The sequence below is a fragment of the Oncorhynchus masou genome, unplaced genomic scaffold (assembly GCF_036934945.1).
Source record: "Oncorhynchus masou masou isolate Uvic2021 unplaced genomic scaffold, UVic_Omas_1.1 unplaced_scaffold_6471, whole genome shotgun sequence".
Classification (NCBI taxonomy): Eukaryota; Metazoa; Chordata; class Actinopteri; order Salmoniformes; family Salmonidae; genus Oncorhynchus; species Oncorhynchus masou.
Window position 1 is genome coordinate 1,361 of NW_027012908.1, and position 16,451 is coordinate 17,811.

General features: G+C 46.0%; 1 pseudogene; it reads left to right on the forward strand.

The window, feature by feature from the left end:
• Window positions 1-1,610: 1,610 nt before the first annotated feature.
• Window positions 1,611-14,036, forward strand: LOC135536661 (tight junction protein ZO-1-like; annotated as a pseudogene).
• Window positions 14,037-16,451: the final 2,415 nt, after the last annotated feature.

Here is a 16,451-nt window from a genome sequence, read left to right on the forward strand (position 1 = left end):
GGCTGAAACATCTCTGTCTCTGTGGGATGGTTGAAACCTCTATCTCTGTGGGATGGTTGAAACCCCTATTTCTTGGTCTCTGTGGGATGGTTGAAACCCCTATCTCTGTCTCTGGGATGGTTTAAACCCCTATCTCTGTCTCTGTGGGATGGTTGAAACCCTATCTCTATCTCTGTGGGATGGTTGAAACCCCTATCTCTGTCTCTGGGATGGTTGTAAACTATCTCTGTCTCTGCCCTAGGGATGGTTGAAACCCCTATCTCTGTCTCTGTGGGCTGGAGAAGCTTGTTTCGTGGATGGTTGAAACCATCTCTATCTCTGTGGGATGGTTGAAACCCCTATCTCTATCTCTGTGGGATGGTTGAAACCCCTATCTCTGTCTCTGTGGGATGGTTGAAACCCCTATCTCTGTCTCTGGGATGGTTTAAACCCCTATCTCTGTCTCTGTGGGATGGTTGAAACCCCTATCTCTGTCTCTGTAGGATGGTTGAAACCCCTATCTCTGTGCCCTAGCCTCCCTCCATTTTGTCCTTCTTCCCTGCTCCCTCCATCTTCTTTTCCTCCTGCCTCCACTAGTCAGCATGCTGCAAGCCGTACACGTACAGCGTGCTCACTGAACACACAATAACAGGACCTTGTTCATTAGGCACCAAATGGAATAAAACTGAACCGGGGAGGGACTACCAGGACTTGTCCAATAAGAAACAAGCATTCAGGATTCTGCTCTGTATACAAGGACAAGACGCACCTTAATGAACGTTGGCCGTGCTCAGTAAAACACCTGCTGTCGACGTTATGATTCAACGTGTAAAATCGTCTTGAGAGGAATAGAAAATGGCCGATGTTCTGTGGTCATAGGCGATAGGACGCTGCTGTTAACCACTCGCCGACACGGTCTGTTTTGCCTTTAAAAAAAGAAAGTGTTCATGATCCTTCCACCAGGCCGTAGAGCACAAGGTCACAACTTGACCTTCCATGCAGGCCAAGGGTCGGGCATATGAACACAACAGGCATAGATTGTCAATACAAATCACTGTCTGTCATGCCCCCCCCCCACCCCACCCCCTCCTACACTCCTCCTATTTCCTTGTCTGTCCATTTCACCTTCACCTAATGTAGAAACTGTAAATAACTCTGTCCCTGTTTTGAAGAGGATAAACGGTTGCAAGGTAGCTATGGTTATGAGGTTATCACTTAGTCTACCTCCAGACTTTAATTATCAGCAGAAACGGCTCACTTGTTAAATAGTAGATAACTTGTTAGCTGTTTACTACTCTCCCCTATCAAACCAATACAGTGCTTTGTTTAGAAGGTGACGTAGTAGTGGAATTGTTGGGACTGGAGAGGTCTGTGATATTTCTCAGTGGTTGTGATGAATACAGTTGTTGTGTTCTAACGTGCTTCTCTCTCTCTCTCTCTGTCTCTGTCTCTGTCTGTCTCTGTCTCTCTTTCTCTCTCTCTCTCTCTCTCTCTCTCTCTCTCTCTCTCTCTCTCTCTGTCTCTCTCTCCTTTGTGGTGAATACTATTGTGTTCTGACGTCACACATGAGTCTCCTGAGTCTCTCTCTCTCTGGGTCTCTGTATCACCAGGCACCAGGGTAGTCAGTGAACATGTCATTTTCCATCTCTGTGCAGGCACCAGGGTTTGGCTTTGGGATAGCCATCTCGGGAGGTCGGGATAACCCTCATTTTCAGAGTGGTGAGACCTCCATCGTTATCTCAGACGTCCTGAAGGGAGGTCCAGCCGAGGGCCTACTGCAGTAAGATCCTCCTCTCCTCTCTTGGGATGAGTTACCACATGGGCTCTCTTGGTTTGATATAAAGAGGGATGTGGCTTGGAGAAAATGTAACCTCTCTCAAATTCATAGAAGGTGCTATGGATGGTGCAAAATTATATTAAATAAATATATATATATTTTTTAAACATTTGGTTGTTTACAAAGACATTGTTTACATTGTTTTTTACAAGTAACGCTTTCCTCCTTTCCCTCCAGGGAGAATGACAGAGTCACGATGGTCAACGCCGTCTCCATGGACAACGTGGAACATGCATACGCAGTCCAACAACTACGGAAAAGTGGCAAGAATGCTAAAATTGTGAGTATCTTCTTTGAGGAACACTAAGATTTAAAAGTCCTATGTTAAAGCCAGACTTTTCTTTGCCAGACTTTTTTCATTTTTTTTCCAAAATGGATAAATGAAAGCTTAATTTGCCATTTGTGTCTCTTCAAAGGGATACAAATGAAGTTTTTATGTGTTACGAGTACAGCAGGTTTGTTTACAAATTGTATGTCTGAATTGTCCAGAATATGGATGCGTAAGCTTATGTCAATGGTCCTTTTATAGCTCCTGTTCTCGGCCTATCTTTCCTCTGATCCATCCACGACAACAGCAAACATCAACAATACAAAATAGGCTGATCTATATCTCTCTTATTTTAAACAAGACTCAAAAATTTGAGTTGAGTAATATGGAATAAAAGTGTCATTTAGCTGACAAATCTTTGTGATTCATATATTGTCTCCTGGCTGTCTGCCTGTTTGTCTGTGCTATAGCAGTGCAGATTTGAAAACACTGGCCCGGGAATGTTTTGGAATGAAATGGGAATTGTGGGAATTGTGCGGTGATTTTTTCATTCAGCAAGGGATTTTTATTATTTTCATCTTGCTAAGACTCGTCACTCACGGCTATTCTAGTGATAGTACCCACATGCTGCTCTGGACCGTGCCAAGGTCTGATAATCACGAGCCAGCTAGCTGTCAGTGCTGGTCAGCAACGCTAGTCAGCAAGCTAGCTAGCAAACAGCCGATAGATCCACACACGCATTGCTAAATGTGCATACCGGTGGTGTAGCCCTGCTATACTGCCAACTAAAACCTGCACTTACAGGTTTTATTTGGCAGTATAGAGTCAGTGTAGGTTTTGGCAGTATATAGAGTCAGTGCAGGTTTGTTTTGGCAGTATAGAGTCAGTGCAGGTTTGTTTTGGCAGTATAGAGTATGTATTTATTTATTTTACCTTTTATTTAACTAGGCAAGTCCGTTAAGAACAAATTCTTATTTACAATGACGGCCTGGGAACAGGCAAAAGGCCTCCTGGAGGGGACAGGGGCCTGGGATTAAAAATTATAAATACAATATAAATATAGTACAAAACACACATCACAACAAGACAGACAACACTACGTAAAGAGAGACCTTACTCTGAAACTTTGCTGGAGTTGTTAGCTGGCTAGTTGTTATCCTCTTGGATGTTGAATTTGCTATGCTTTTGATGCCCGGGTTAGTTTACATTGGGTCTTGCCAGGGTTTGTTTACATTGGGTCTTGCCGGGTTTGTTTACACTGGGTCTTGCCCGGGTTTGTTTACACTGGGTCTTGCCCGAGTTTGTTGACATTGGGTCTTGCCTGGGTTAGTTTACACTGGGTGCCGGGTTAGTTTACATTGGGTCTTGCCGGGTTAGTTTACATTGGGTCTTGCCCGGGTTAGTTTACATTGGGTCTTGCCCGGGTTTGTTTTACATTATGTGTTGCCTGGGTTTTGTTTTGTCGCCCAAACAAAACAAGATGTAAAACGTTAACAAAATGACACAACTGACTGAGTCTGGCTTTAACACCGGTCCACTGATAGAATCCAGCCCTTACTAATGTATGAACGTCTGAATTGGGCAGTTTCTTTATCTTTAATACCTGGAGCACAGCACGCTTGGGACTGACCTGTCATCTGCTAAAACCTGGGGGTCATATCTTAGCACCGCCAATGGGCATGGAATGCCCCAGAGGGAGAACTGGAAGTTTCGGGTATAATGTAGTGATATGGCGCTTACCACAGAATAAATTACAACAATTATTATGTATTAGATTTAGTCTCTAAGGGGCTAATGTCTTGTCATGAGAGAGAGGGAGCGAGGGAGTTAGAGATTACATGGAAGGAATGGGGGAAATGGGGGTGTAATCTAGTGACATCGTGCTAAAGTTGTCTTCTTCGTCTTCAGACGATCAGACGGAAACGGAAGGTTCATGTACCCATGAGTCGGCTGGGGGAGAGGGCGGCCATGTCGGAGCATGATGATGATGATGAGGAGGAGAATGAGGAAGATAGCTACGACGAGGGAGATATACGCAGGCGCGCTCCCCTTAGCGGCCCCAGCGCCTACAGCGCTGTGGGGTGGGGCCTCGGCCCGGCGCAGCGGGAGGAGCGCCGGAAGGCGGGACAAGGACAGAGAGCGGGAACGCAGTGGCTCACGGGAGAGGAGTCTCTCCGCGCGCCGACCGGCGCTCGCTCAACCAGCCGCGGCCCGCCAAAGTCACCCTCGTAAAGTCCCGAAAGAATGAAGGTGAGCATCACAAAGTTGGGATATGTGTTGTCGGGGTTAGGTTAGTTGGGATATGTGTTGTCGGGGTTAGGGTTAGTTGGGATATGTGTTGTTAGGGTTAGTTGGGATATGTGTTGTCGGGGTTAGGGTTAGTTGGGATATGTGTTGTCTAGTTAGGGTTAGGGTTAGTTGGGATATGTGTTGTCGGGGTTAAGGTTAGTTGGGATATATGTTGTCTAGTCGGAGTTAGGGTTAGTTGGGATATGTGTTGTCGGGGTTAGGGTTAGTTGGGATATGTGTTGTCTAGTCGGGGTTAGGGTTAGTTGGGATATGTGTTGGGACGTGTTGTCGGGGTTAGGGTTAGTTGGGATGTGTTGTCTAGTCGGGTTAGGGTTAGTTGGGGTATGTGTTGTCTAATCGGGGTTAGGGTTAGTTGGGGTATGTGTTGTCTAGTCGGGGTTAGGGTTAGTTGGGATATGTGTTGTCTAGTCGGGGTTAGGGTTAGTTGGGATATGTGTTGTTGGGGTTAGTTGGGATGTGTTGTCTAGTTTGGGTTAGGGTTAGTTGGGATATGTTGTCTAGTCGGGGGTTAGGTTTAGTTGGGATATGTGTTGTTAGGGTGAGTTGGGATATGTGTTGTTGGGGTTAGTTGGGATATGTGTTGTCTAGTCGGGGTTAGGGTTCAGTGGGATATGTGTTGTTAGGGTTAGTTGGGATATGTTGTCTAGTCGGGGTTAGGGTTAGGTGGGATATGTATTGTTAGGGTTAGTTGGGATATGTGTTGTCTAGTCGGGTTAGGGTTAGTTGGGATATGTGTTGTTAGGGTTAGTTGGGATATGTGTTGTCGGGGTTAGGGTTAGTTGGGATATGTTGTCTAGTCGGGGTTAGGGTTAGGTGGGATATGTATTGTTAGGGTTAGTTGAGATATGTGTTGTCGGGTTAGGGTTAGTTGGGATATGTTGTCTAGTCGGGGTTAGGGTTAGTTGGGATATGTGTTGTCGGGGTTAGGGTTAGTTGGGATATGTGTTGTCGGGGTTAGGGTTAGTTGGGATATGTTGTCTAGTCGGGGTTAGGGTTAGTTGGGATATGTGTTGTCGGGGTTAGGGTTAGTTGGGATATGTGTTGTCGGGGTTAGGGTTAGTTGGGATATGTGTTGTCGGGTTAGGGTTAGTTGGGATATGTGTTGTTGGGGTTAGGGTTAGTTGGGATATGTGTTGTCGGGGTTAGGGTTAGTTGGGATATGTGTTGTCTAGTTAGGGTTAGTTGGGATATGTGTTGTCTAGTCGGGGTTAGGGTTAGTTGGGATATGTGTTGTCGGGGTTAGTTGGGATATATGTTGTCTAGTCGGGGTTAGGGTTAGTTGGGATATGTGTTGTCTAGTCGGGGTTAGGGTTAGTTGGGATATGTGTTGTCTAGTCGGGGTTAGGGTTAGTTGGGATATGTGTTGTCTAGTCGGGGTTAGGGTTAGTAAGGATATGTTGTCTAGTTGGGGTTAGGGTTAGTTGGAATATATGTTGTCTAGTTAGGGTTAGGGTTAGTTGGGATATGTGTTGTCTAGTCGGGGTTAGGGTTAGTTGGGATATGTTGTCTAGTTAGGGTTAGTTGGAATATGTTGTCTAGTCGGGTTAGGGTTAGTTGGGATAAGTTGTCTCGTCGGGGTTAGGGATAGTTGGGATATGTTGTCTAATCGGGGTTAGGGTTAGTTGGGATATGTGTTGTCTAGTCGGGTTAGGATTAGTTGGGATATGTTGTCTAGTCGGGTTAGGGTTAGGTGGGATATGTATTGTTAGGGTTAGTTGGGATATGTGTTGTCGGGTTAGGGTTAGTTCGGATATGTTGTCTAGTCGGGGTTAGGGTTAGTTGGGATATGTGTTGTCTAGTCGGGGTTAGGGTTAGTTGGGATATGTGTTGTCTAGTCGGGGTTAGGGTTAGTTGGGATATGTGTTGTCGGGTTAGGGTTAGTTGGGATATGTGTTGTCGGGGTTAGGGTTAGTTGGGATATGTGTTGTCGGGGTTAGGGTTAGTTGGGATATGTGTTGTCGGGTTAGGGTTAGTTGGGATATGTGTTGTTGGGTTTAGGGTTAGTTGGGATATGTGTTGTCGGGGTTAGGGTTAGTTGGGATATGTGTTGTCGGGGTTAGGGTTAGTTGGGATAGGTGTTAGGGTTAGTTGGGATATGTGTTGTCGGGTTAGGGTTAGTTGGGATATGTGTTGTTAGGGTTAGTTGGGATATGTGTTGTCTAGTTAGGGTTAGTTTGGATATGTGTTGTCTAGTCGGGGTTAGGGTTAGTTGGGATATGTGTTGTCGGGGTTAGTTGGGATATATGTTGTCTCGTCGGGGTTAGGGTTAGTTGGGATAAGTTGTCTCGTCGGGGTTAGGGTTAGTTGGGATATGTGTTGTCTAGTCGGGGTTAGGGTTAGTTGGGATATGTGTTGTCTAGTCGGGGTTAGGGTTAGTTGGGATATGTTGTCTAGTCGGGGTTAGGGTTAGTTGGGATATGTGTTGTCTAGTCGGGGTTAGGGTTAGTTGGGATATGTTGTCTAGTCGGGGTTAGGGTTAGTTGGGATATGTGTTGTCTAGTTAGGGTTAGTTGGGATATGTTGTCTAGTTAGGTTAGTTGGAATATGTTGTCTAGTCGGGGTTAGGGTTAGTTGGGATAAGTTGTCTCGTCGGGGTTAGGGTTAGTTGGGATATGTTGTCTAGTCGGGTTAGGGTTAGTTGGGATATGTGTTGTCTAGTCGGGGTTAGGTTAGTTGGGATATGTGTTGTCTAGTCGGGGTTAGGATTAGTTGGGATATGTTGTCTAGTCGGGGTTAGGGGTTAGTTGGGATATGTGTTGTCTAGTCGGGGTTAGAATTAGTTGGGATATGTGTTGTCGGGGGTTTCAAGTCTTATGTCACATGCACAAGTACAATTTGTCTTAACTCAAAACCTAACAATTCAATAACAATGTATTACTATAAAAAACACGAGGAATATGAAATATGAAATACACAATAAAGTAATAAAGTAATGAAGTAAGCATAGTATATACAGGAAATATTTAAGCAATTCCAATAGCATATTGAAGATACACATACAACCACGTTGCATGCGCGAGCTTTACAAAATAAATGTACACATACATGTTATTCAATCATCTCATCCAAACTGCCTGCTGAGCGTCTGCGTAGCAGCCGCCAAAACAGAACTTGCTTCTGCAAGTCCCGCCTCTCCCATCTCCTCAGTGGTTTTTACAAGCATATACCCACCTGGGTGATTGAAAGATGAACGAGGTCCACAGTCCAGTCCAGTTGGTGGCGGTAAATACACCTTAAACTTGGTTGCCAACTGCCATATAAAATCCACAGAAGAAGAAGAAGAAACAAGTGGAGAACAATCAAAGAAAACAAAACAACAAACAACCAGTTTTCCCTTCATCCATAGATCAGTTGCTGCAGTAGAGAACACACAATTCCGTGCGACCCAAAATGTCAAAACTCCACCAAGATCCAGCAAAAAAAAAAAAAGGGACCATAATGCACCTGCAAAATAACAACCCATGTTCGTCTCCCATGACAAATTAGCTAGCTAAATGTGTTTTGACCTGTTCCCAAATAAATATACCTGTGTGTCGTGAACACATTTGGTGGAGATACACAAAATCAACATGCAAAACACGATCGAGTAGGCGAGTAACTAAATCAAATTATACAATTATAATAAAAATGTCTTGGACAATTGTTCTTTCACTCTCTCTATTCATCTTCCCGCCCAAAGACATTAGCATTTTATATCAAAACCCCCCAAGACATGCTAACCTCTCACCATTACAATAACATCCGAGGTTAGCATTTTATATCTAACCCCCAAGACATGCTAACCTCTCACCATTACAATAACATCGGAGGTTAGAATTTTTATATCAAACCCTAAAGACATGCTAACCTCTCACCATTACAATAACATCGGAGGTTAGCATTTTATATCAAACCCTGAAGACATGCTAACCTCTCACCATCACAATAACATTGGAGATTAGCATTTTATATCAAACCCTGAAGACATGCTAACCTCTCACCATCACAATAACATTGGAGATTAGCATTTTATATCAAACCCTGAAGACATGCTAACCTCTCACCATCACAATAACATTGGAGGTTAGCATCTTATATCAAACCCCAAAAACATGCTAACCTCTCACCATTACAATAACATTGGAGGTTAGCATTTCATATCAAACCCCAAGACATGGTAACCTCTCACCATTACAATAACATCGGAGTTTAGCATTTTATATCAAACCCCAAGACATGCTAACCTCTCACCATCACAATAACATTGGAGATTAGCATTTTATATCAAACCCTAAAGACATGCTAACCTCTCACCATTACAATAACATCAGAGGTTAGCATTTATATCAAACCCTGAAGACATGCTAACCTCTCACAATTACAATAACATCGGAGATTAGCATTTTATATCAAACCCTAAATACATGCTAACCTCTCACCATTACAATAACATCGGAGATTAGCATTTTATATCAAACCCTAAAAAGACATGCTAACCTCTCACCATTACAATAACAGGGGAGGTTAGCAGTTTTGAGGGTGCATGATATTTGTGCATCTGTAACTTTGGTAGCATCCTCATTAATGTAGAAGTACGTAGAAAGTATTTAGTAAGTTATTTACCATTTTTAATTTCTATTGGGCACAAAATAATCTAAAACACAAACCTAAACAAACAGCAAATGCATCCAACCAATTTGCAGAGTCACAGGTTTGATGCGGTCATTGTGTTCTATCAATATGGGACCAAATGCTTCACTTATTAGTGCCTAGTCCCTTAAAATAGGAGGACCATGTACAAAAGGTTTTGTAATTTCTAAACGGTTCGTCAGATATAGATGACAATAGCCTTCAAATTTAAAGCTGACAGTCTGCATTTTAACCTCCCATAGTCATTGTACCGTTTCAAATCCAAAGAGCTGGAGTACAGAGCCAAAACAACTCTCAATATTGGGCAGATGGGCTCTGTTTCAGAATAGCACTTTTTTGTAGAATAGCCGCTGTTGTACACGTTTATAATATACGTTTTTATTTTGCTATATTCCATTATATTTGTCAACATGCTAAACTATGCTAACATGCTACAGCATCTGTACTGCTAACATGCTATGCTAACATGTTAGTTATACTGTGCTAACATGCTATATCATACTATGCTCTCCCGATGCTAACACTCTCTTTGTTGCTGTTCGTTCACTCCGTAAGCAGAATATGGCCTTCGCCTGGCCAGCCACATCTTCGTGAAGGACATCTCACCCGAGAGCCTGGCGGCCAGGGACGGAAACATACAGGAGGGAGACGTTGTACTGAAGGTGAGAAGCCTGGTGATTCTTTAACTAAGAGAGGAGAGAGAGAGAGAGAGAGAGAGAGAGAGAGGTAGAGAGAGAGAGAGGTAGAGAGAGAGAGGTAGAGAGAGAGAGAGGTAGAGAGAGAGAGGTAGAGAGAGAGAGAGGTAGAGAGGTAGAGGGAGAGGTAGAGGGAGGTAGAGAGAGAGAGGGGAGGGAGGTAGAGGTAGAGGTAGAGGTGGGGTAGAGAGGTAGAGAGGAGGTAGAGGGAGAGGGAGAGGTAGAGAGAGAGAGAGGTGGGAGTAGAGGAGGAGAGAGAGAGGTAGAGGGAGAGAGAGGAGTGAGGGAGAGAGAGGTAGAGAGAGAGGAGAGGTAGAGGGGAGAGAGAGGTAGAGGGAGAGAGGGAGGGAGAGGTAGAGGGAGAGAGGAGAGGTAGAGGGAGAGGAGAGGGAGGGGAGGTAGGGGTAAGAGGGAGAGGTAGAGGGAGAGGTAGGAGGGAGAGGGAGAGGGAGAGGGAGGTGGGGAGAGAGAGAGAGGGGTAGAGGGAGAGAGAGAGGGAGAGAGAGGGAGAGAGAGGGAGAGGGAGGTAGAGAGGAGAGGTAGAGGTAGGAGGAGGTAGAGGTAGAGAGAGGAGTAGAGAGAGAGGTAGAGGTGGAGAGGTAGAGGTGGAGGTAGAGGTAGAGGTGGAGGGAGAGAGTTAAGAGAGGGGAGCGGTAGAGAGAGGAGCGTAGTAGAGAGGAGCGGAGAGAGAGGAGCGGTAGAGAGAGAGAGAGGAGAGGTAGAGAGAGGGAGCGGTAGAGAGAGAGAGAGAGAAGGGAGTTGTGGTAATGAGGAGGGGAGGGACCTGGGAGAGGGGGAGGCGGCCCGGGCCTGAAATATACAGGAGGGAGCGTTGTACTGAAGGGTGAAAGGAGCGAGAGATAGGGAGAGGAGGAAGGATAGAGGGAAAGAAGAAAGGCTAAATACATGTTTTTCCCACTGTCTCCTGCACACAGACAAGCTAATTGGTTGTTTCCTCCAAGCTGTGTTAATTTAGGTTATTTCTTAACGTTTGTTTACTAATTGCTTGTTTCCTACAGATCAACGGCACGGTGACAGAAACCTGTCGTTGATAGACGCTAAGAAGCTGATTGAGAGGTCAAAGGAGCAAGCTAAAGATGGTGGTGCAGAGAGACGAGAGAGCTACGCTGCTGAACATACCAGACCTGGACGACAGCGTCCCATCAGCCAACGCCCGACAGAGACGGTGAGGGACGTTGTGCTCACGCAGCCAGAAATGCTGGAAAAGGGCTAAATGCTGTCGGGTCGTGGGTGGGATGCATTTCACTGAAAGAGAAGCTCCCTTACCCCCATATGGGGTGGCAGGTAGCCTAGGGGTTAGAGTGTAGAGGTGGCAGGTAGCCTAGTGGTTAGAGGGTAGAGGTGGCAGGTAGCCTAGTGGTTAGGTGTAGAAGATGGCAGGTAGCCTAGTGGTTAGAGCGTGGGGCGGGCAGGGGTAGCCTAGTGGTTAGAGCGTAGAGGCGCAGGGTAGCCTAGTGGTTAGAGCGTAGGAGGTTGCAGGGTAGCCTAGTGGTTGAGCGAGAGGCGTTAGGGTAGCCTAGTGGTTAGAGTGTAGAGGTGGCAGGGTAGCCTAGTGGTTAGAGCGTAGAGGTGGCAGGGTAGCTCAGTGGTTAGAGTGTAGAGGCGGCAGGGTAGCCTAGTGGTTAGAGTGTAGAGGTGGCAGGTAGCCTAGTGTTAGAGGGGGCAGTAGCCCAGTGGTTAGAGGGGGCAGGTAGCCTAGTGGTTAGAGTGTAGAGGTGGCAGGGTAGCCTAGTGGTTAGAGTGTAGAGGTGGCAGGGTAGCCTAGTGGTTAGAGTGTAGAGGTGGCAGGTAGCCTAGTGGTTAGAGTGTAGAGGTGGCGGGTAGCCTAGTGGTTAGAGTGTAGAGGTGGCGGGTAGATTAGTGGTTAGAGTGTAGAGGTGGCGGGTAGCCTAGTGGTTAGAGTGTAGAGGTGGCGGGTAGCCTAGTGGTTAGAGTGTAGAGGTGGCGGGTAGCCTAGTGGTTAGAGTGTAGAGGTGGCAGGGTAGCCTAGTGATTAGAGTGTAGGGGTGGCAGGTAGCCTAGTGGTTAGAGCGTAGGGGTGGCGGGTAGCCTAGTGGTTAGACTGTAGAGGTGGCGGGTAGCCTAGTGGTTAGAGTGTAGAGGTGGCGGGTAGCCTAGTGGTTAGAGTGTAGAGGTGGCAGGTAGCCTAGTGGTTAGAGTGTAGAGGTGGCAGGTAGCCTAGTGGTTAGAGTGTAGAGGTGGCAGGTAGCCTAGTGGTTAGAGCGAGAGGTGGCAGGTAGCCTAGTGGTTAGAGTGTAGAGGTGGCGGTAGCTCTAGTGGTTAGAGCGTAGAGGTGGCGGGTAGCCTAGTGGTTAGAGCGTAGAGGTGGCAGGTAGCCTATTGGTTAGAGTGTAGAGGCGGCAGGTAGCCTAGTGGTTAGAGTGTAGAGGTGGCAGGTAGCCTAGTGGTTAGAGTGTAGAGGCGGCAGGGTAGCCTAGTGGTTAGAGCGTTGGACTATTAACCGAAAGGTTGCTGGATCTGATCCCGAGCTGTCAAGGTAGAAATCTGTCGTTCTGCCCCTGAACAAGGCAGTTAACCCACTGTTCCTATGCGTCATTGAAAATAAGAATAAAGGTTAAATAAAATGTAAAAATTACAATATATGCACGCATGACTAATTCGCTTGGTCAAAAGCGTCTGCTAAATGACATATTATAGTGAATAAAAATATAAATGCAACATGTCAAGTGACTGCTTCATGAGCTGAATTAAGATCCCAGACATTTTTCATACTCACAAGGTTATTTGTCTTAAATGTTATGCACAAATTTGTTTACATCCCTTATAGTGAGCATTTATCCTTTGCCACGATAATCCATCAACCTGACAGGTGTGGCATATCAAGAAGCTGATTAAACAGCATGATCATTACACAGGTGCACCTTGTGCCGAGGACAATAAATGCCCACTCTAAAATGTGTAGTTTTGTCATAAAACACAATGCCACAGATGTTTCAAGTTTTGAGACTGCTGTCTGCAGGAATGTACACCAAAGCTGTTTTTAATGTTAATTTCTCTACCATAAGCCGCCTCCAACATTGTTTTAGAGAATTTGTCAGTCCGTCCAACCAGCCTCACAACCACAGATCCCATCTAACCATGCCAGCCCAGGGCCCCCACATCCGGCTTCTTCCCCTTCGGGATCGTATGAGACAAGCCACCCGGACAGCTGATGAAACTGTGGATTTGCACAACCGAAGAATTTATGCACAAACTGTCAGAAACCATCACAGGAAGCTTAACTATGTGCTCGTTGTCTTGACTTGACTACAGTTCGGCATCGTAACCGACTTCAGTGGGCAATTGTTCACCATCGATGGCTACTGGCACCCTGGAGAAGTGTGCTCTTCACGGATGAATACCGCTTTCAACTGTATCGGGCAGATGGCAGACAGTGTATGACGTTGTGTAGGCGAGCGGTTTGCTGATGTTAACGTTGTGAACAGAGTGCTCCATGGTGGGGGCAGGTACAAGCTACAGACAGCAAACACAATTGCATTTTATTGATTCCAATTTGAATGAACAGAGATGCCGTGACGAGATCCTGAGGCCCATTGTCGTGCCATTCATCCATCGCCATCACATCATGTTTCAGCATGATAATGCACGGCCCAATGTCGCAATGGTCTGTACACAATTCCTGGAAGCTGAAAATGTCCCAGTTCTTCCATGGTCTGTATACTCACCAGACATGTCACCCATTGAGCATGTTTGGGATGCTCTGGATCGACGCATACGACAGCTGACAAGCTGACAAGGTACAAATCTGTCGTTCTGCCCCTGAACAGGTAGTTAACCCACTTCCTTGGCCGTCATTGAAAATAAGATTTTGTTCTTAACTGACTTGCCGTGGTTAAATAAAGGTATAAATATATAAAATATAAATGGTCACACCAGATACTGACTGGTTTTCTGATCCACCTTTTTTTTTTTAATGTTCTGTGACCAATGTCTGTGTTCCCCGTCATGTGAAATCCATAGATGAATAATGAATGTTTTTAAATCGACACATTTTGTTATATGAACTGTAACTCTGTAAAATCTTTGAAATTGTTGCATGTTGTGTTTTTCATTTTTTTTTCCAGTGTACATCATGTAGTTGAATATGGTGTGCGTGTGCGTGTGTGTGTGTGTGTTTGAACAACAGACATTTCAGACATCCATTCCGATGGCGTCCGACCATTCCAACCGATCCCACGACAGACATCGTAGCAGTCGGTCCCGCTCCCCTGACAGGCGATCTGATCCCTCCGACCACTCCAGACACTCCCCTCCACAGATCAGCAACGGCAGGTAAACGCCACACCACCTGGCTGCGACACAGTCAAACTCAAAGGCTCGCAGGCAGCCGAATTCTGATCTTTTTCCACTAACTGGTCTTATGACCAATCAGATCAGATCTTTTACCACTAATTGGTCTTATGACCAATCAGATCAGATCTTTTGCCAGTAATTGGTCTTATAACCAATCAGATCAGATCTTTTGCCAATAATTGGTCTTATGACCAATCAGATCAGATCTTTTGCCAATAATTGGTCTTATGACCAATCAGATCAGATCTTTTACCAATAATTGGTCTTATGACCAATCAGATCAGATCTTTTACCAATAATTGGTCTTATGACCAATCAGATCAGATCTTTTACCAATAATTGGTCTTATGACCAATCAGATCAGATATTTTACCTATAATTGGTCTTATGACCAATCAGATCAGATCTTTTACCTATAATTGGTCTTATGACCAATCAGATCAGATCTTTTACCAATAATTGGTCTTATGACCAATCAGATCAGATCTTTTACCTATAATTGGTCTTATGACCAATCAGATCAGATATTTTACCTATAATTGGTCTTATGACCAATCAGATCAGATCTTTTGCCAATAATTTAGCAGAATATCAGGATTGTCTGCCTGTGTAAAAGGCAGCCTTTGAGCTTTTTTGAAATTCTCACCCAGTGGGCAAAACTAGTTGAAATGTCGTCTTTACGACCCGTAACTGACCTCAATATTTCAACCCGTTTTGACCCGCTGGAAATGTAAATGTTTTTAAGGGTTTAAGTGTCTTTATTTTCCTATTTTTTGTTTTTTTTTGCCCACTTAACAAAGACTCTTCAGTTGGAGAATACCGTAAGTTGGATACCCCGTTCCCTAGGAGCCCCGCTGTGTAGAGCCCCGCTGTGTAGAGCCCCTCTGTGTAGAGCCCCACTGTGTAGAGCCCCACTGTGTAGAGCCCCGCTGTGTAGAGCCTCGCTGTGTATGAGCCCCTCTGTGTATGAGCCCCTCTGTGTAGAGCCCCACTGTGTAGAGCCCCACTGTGTAGAGCCCCTCTGTGTAGAGCCCCTCTGTGTAGAGCCCCTCTGTGTAGAGCCCCACTGTGTAGAGCCCCTCTGTGTAGAGCCCCTCTGTGTAGAGCCCCGCTGTGTATGAGCCCCTCTGTGTAGAGCCCCACTGTGTAGAGGCCCCACTGTGTAGAGCCCCACTGTGTAGAGCCCCTCTGTGTAGAGCCCCTCTGTGTAGAGCCCCGCTGTGTAGAGCCCCGCTGTGTAGAGCCCCGCTGTGTAGAGCCCCTCTGTGTAGAGGCCCCGCTGTGTAGAGGCCCCGCTGTGTAGAGGCCCCGCTGTGTAGAGCCCCACTGTGTAGAGCCCCTCTGTGTAGAGCCCCTCTGTGTAGAGCCCCTCTGTGTAGAGCCCCGCTGTGTAGAGCCCCGCTGTGTAGAGCCCCGCTGTGTAGAGGCCCCGCTGTGTAGAGGCCCCGCTGTGTAGAGCCCCGCTGTGTATGAGCCCCGCTGTGTAGAGGCCCCGCTGTGTAGAGCCCCACTGTATACATAGAGAACATTAGTAAATGGATAGTTACCCCATGTTGATGTAGTATAATTCAAAATACCCCTATATTTCTCCCCTTCCTACCGATAAGGATTACTTAGGACCACTAAACCATAAAGATTACATCTGTGCCCTGAATACTCTTGGCTATAAGTGTGTGTGTGTGTGTGTGTGTGTGTGTGTGTGTGTGTGTGTGTGTGTGTGTGTGTGTGTGTGTGTGTGTGTGTGTGTGTGTGTGTTTTTGAATTTGATCAATGTTTCATGAATCCTAGATGTGCCCTTTCTGTTTGACATTGATGCTGATATCAGGAAAGCAGTGCTCAGTTAGCAGTCATGGCTTTACACTGTCAAACGCTGCAGTATTCATTTAGCTTCAAGGACAGACACGCACTGATTGATAGTATGTTTAATGTACATGCTGTGCATCCGTTATTGAGTGTCAGCTCTTGTTCTGGCTCAGTGCTCCAGTAGGGACGCAGCCTGTGGATGTAGTGTCAGTCACAGAACGCGGCCTGTGGATGTAGTGTCAGTCACACGGACGCGGCCTGTGGATGTAGTGTCAGTCACACGGACACGGCCTGTGGATGTAGCGTCAGTCACACAGAACACGGCCTGTGGATGTAGTGTCAGTCACACAGGACACAGCCTGTGGATGTAGTGCCAGTCACACAGAACACGGCCTGTGGATGTAGTGTCAGTCACACAGAACACAGCCTGTGGATGTAGTGCCAGTCACACAGGACACGGCCTGTGGATGTAGTGCCAGTCACACAGGACACGGCCTGTGGATGTAGTGTCAGTCACACAGAACACAGCCTGTGGATGTAGGTGTCAGTCACACAGAACACAGCCTGTGGATGTAGTGTCAGTCACACAGAACAC